Raw genomic sequence first — 3,794 nt, 5'->3', positions numbered from 1 at the left:
CTTAACTATGTAAATTTCTCACTATGCAATTACACTGTATATTTTAAATGATGGTCAATAATTTCATTTGGCTATTTGGTCTACTCAGAACATGTACTGAGTAAGATAATGACTGGTATTAGCTTTCTTACTTATTTAAGAATCATTCAGTCTTTACCATCTATCCCTGTTTTCCCATTGTACCAAACCAGCACAATTGTCTTCTCCTTTTTTTAGCACTTTCTGTTTGTCTTTCACTGACCTGTGACCCAACTCCAAGGAGTATAACATATGTATAAAAACAGATTTATATTTATTTTTAAGTGTTAAGAAGCATTAAAGTGCTTCCTTTGGCAGCACATATACTAAAATTGGAATGATAGAGAGAAGATTGGCATGGCCCCTGTGCAAGAAGGACATGCAAATTCATGAAGCGTTCCATATTTTTTGACCAAGTAGGATTCATCCTAAGGATGCAAGGATGGTTCAATATTCACAAATCAGTAAATGTATTACAACACATGCACAAAAGCAAAAACAAAAATCACATGGTCATTATCAATAGATGCAGAAAAAGCATTTGATAAGGTACAGCACCCATTTATGATAAAAAACACTCAGCAAAATGGGAATAGAGAGAGCATTCCTCAACATGATAAAGGCCATATATGAGAGACCTACAGCCAACATCATACTCAATGGGAAAAATCTAAAAGCTTTTCCACTAAGATCAGGAACAGGACAAGGTTGTCTACTTTCACCACTTCTATTCAATATAGTATTGGAAGTTCTAGCCACAGTGATCAGACAGGAAAAGGAAATAAAAGGCATCCAAATCACAAAAGAGGAATCAAAACTGTCATTGTTTGCAGATGACATGATAGTGTACATGGAAAAGCCTATAGCATCCACATAAAACCTGCTCTACCTAATAAATTAATTTGGAAAAACAGCAGGATACAAAGTCAATATCCAGAAATCAAAGGCATTTTTGTATACCAACAATGAATGAGCAGAAGCAAAAATCAAGAAAAAAATCCCATTCAATATAGCAAAAACAAAAATAAAATATCTGGGAATAAACCTAACCAAGGAGGTAAAAGACCTGTATGCAGAAAACTACACAACACTGAAGAAAAAAATCAAAGAAGACACAAACAAATGAAAACATATATCATGTTCATGGATTGGAAGAACTAACATCATCAAAATGTCCATACTACCCAAAGTAATTTACAGATTTAATGCAATACCTATTAAAGTACCAATGGCATATTTCACACACATAGAACAAACACTTCAAAAATTTATATGGAACCATAAACAACACCGAATAGCAGCTGCAATGTTGAGAAAGAAGAACAAAGTAGGAGGGATCACAATACCTGACATCAAACTGTATTACAAGGCCACTGTAGTCAAAACAGCCTGGTACTGGCATAAAAAAAGGCACATAGACCAATGGAACAGAACAGAGAGCCCTGAAATAAACCCAACTCTCTACAGTCAATTAATATTTGACAAAGGGGGCAATAACATAAAATGAACTAAAAATAGCCTCTTCAACAAATGGTGTTGGGAGAACTGGGCAGCTACATGCAAAAAACAATGAAACTTGAGCACCAACTTACACCATACACCAAAATAAATTCAAGATGGATAAAAGATTTAAATATAAGCTATGATGTCATTAAAGTCTTAGAGGGCAACATAAGCAGAAAACTCTCAGATATTTCACACAGCAACATTTTTACTGATATGTCCCCTAGAGCAAGGGACATGAAGGAAGGAATAAACAAATGAGATCTCATCAAAATAAAAAGCTTCCACATGGCTTAAGAAAACAGTATTAAAATAAAAAGAGAACCAACTATATGGGAAAACATATTTGCCAAGGATACCTCAGATAAGGGTTTAATCTCCAAAATATATAAAGAACTTACAGGACTCCACTCTAAGAAGACAGGCAACCCAATTAAAAAAATGGGCAAAGGACTTGAACAGACACTTCTCCAAGGAGGACATACAGAGGATCCAGAGACACATGAAAAGATGCTCAGTATCAGTAGGTATCAGAGAGATGCAAATTAAAACCACAATGCAATACCACTTCACATCAGTCAAAATGGCCATCATAAACAAAACAACAAACAACAAGTGTTGGAGAGGTGTGGAGAGAAGGGGACCTTAGTGCACTGTTGATGGGATTGCAGACAGGTACAACCACTATGGAAAAACAGTATGGAATCTTCTCAGGAAACTAAAAATGCATCTGCCTTTTGACCCAGCAATTCTACTGCTGGAATTATATCCTAAGAACCCTGAAACACCAATCCAAAAGAACCAGTGTACCCCAATGTTCAGAGCTGCACAATTTACAATAGCCAAGAGTTGGAAGCAACCTAGGTGCCCATCAGTAAACGAATGGATCAAAAAACTATGGTACATACACACAATGGAATTCTATGCAGCAGAAAGGAAGAGCTCCTACCCTTTGCAACAGCATAGATGGAACTGGAAAGCATTATGCCAAGTGAAATAAGCCAGGTGGTGAAAGACAAATACCATATAATCTCACCCTTAATAGGAACCTAAACAACAAAACAAACAAGCAAGCAAAATATGACCAAAGACACTGAACTAGAGAACAGGCTGAATAGTGACCAGAGGGGAGAGGTGAGGGAATTTCAGGGGAAAGGGGGAAGGATTTGCAGAAACTAATATAAAGGTCACATGGACAAAAACTAAGGGGGTTGGAAATGGGAAGGAGGTGGGAAGCACTGGGTGGGGTGGACAGGGAGGAGAGTAAAAGACAGAAAATTGTACTTAAACAACAATTAAAATAACTTTTTTCAAAAAAAGAATGAAAGAAACATTCAAATAAATAATTGTTACATATGTTAGGAGTGAGTGTTAGGGCCCAGCATAGGCCACTCCCAAATACCCTGCAATGTGATATTGAGTACTTTGAGTTAAAGTTACTTGACAAGCATCCATTGCAAAAATGGCACATCGACATGTCCTTGTCTCCTTGAAGGCAGGAAATAAATCTCCCCTTTGAAAGCTGTGCTCTTCAGTTCAGGGATCTGAGAAAGACACCGTTATCCTAGAGTTAAGGAACTCAGAGCTCAGAAACAGATATAAACAATTGTTACTTCTTTACTGCCTCAAGCCCTGTTTCTGTCTAGATTCCTTACTAATGAGCACCCAAACCTAATTTTCTTTGTCCTGTCAATTCTTCACCAATGTATTTTTTCTTTGTCTAAAATGTATAAAAAGCTGCCTGCTCTAGTTATTTCTGTGAACATCAATTTTGACCTTCTATGCACATGTATTAAATTGGTTTTTCTCATATGAATTTGGTCTTGCATCAAATTTATTATTAGTCCTGCCATAAAAAATGATAGAGGAGAAAATTCCCTCTTCCTGACATGAGGAAACTGCAGCTTTCTGTAAAGCACCCCACTAGGTGTCTAAGCTCACTGAAGGCTGGGGTCACATCTCAATTCTCTTTGTGTTCTTCACTTTGCCAACAAAAGACAATGCTTGTATGTCTGGTCGCCAGTTGAGAAAACTCGGTACACTGATGAATGAATTTGTATCAGTGCTCTTGAAAGAAACCAGAATACGTCATCCCCAAATAGACCTTTTTGACATAAAACTATTCTGAGCTGAAGACAATTAAGAAACAGCAAATGCAGGAAGAGCTTGCTCTATGTTTTCTCCTTTCAGACAAAAGTCTTGATATAAAGTCTCCATACAAAATCAGCCCAGAAGAATCTCCAAGCAAACACTTAAACAAACCCTGATTTTCC

The 3,794-nt window shown here is 36.9% G+C and overlaps 1 non-coding gene across 1 annotated transcript; it reads left to right on the top strand.

The window, feature by feature from the left end:
• Positions 1-320: 320 nt before the first annotated feature.
• On the top strand, positions 321-427 carry LOC118982755 (U6 spliceosomal RNA). Its single transcript, XR_005065596.1, has one exon. It is a non-coding gene; the product is annotated as a U6 spliceosomal RNA (small nuclear RNA).
• The last annotated feature ends 3,367 nt before the right edge of the window (positions 428-3,794 follow it).

Source organism: Sturnira hondurensis, unplaced genomic scaffold (assembly GCF_014824575.4).
Source record: "Sturnira hondurensis isolate 20B ecotype Veracruz unplaced genomic scaffold, ASM1482457v3 Scaffold0002039, whole genome shotgun sequence".
NCBI lineage: Eukaryota > Metazoa > Chordata > Mammalia > Chiroptera > Phyllostomidae > Sturnira > Sturnira hondurensis.
Note: the sequence above shows the minus strand (reverse complement) of the source record. Positions and strands in the feature narration are given on the sequence as shown.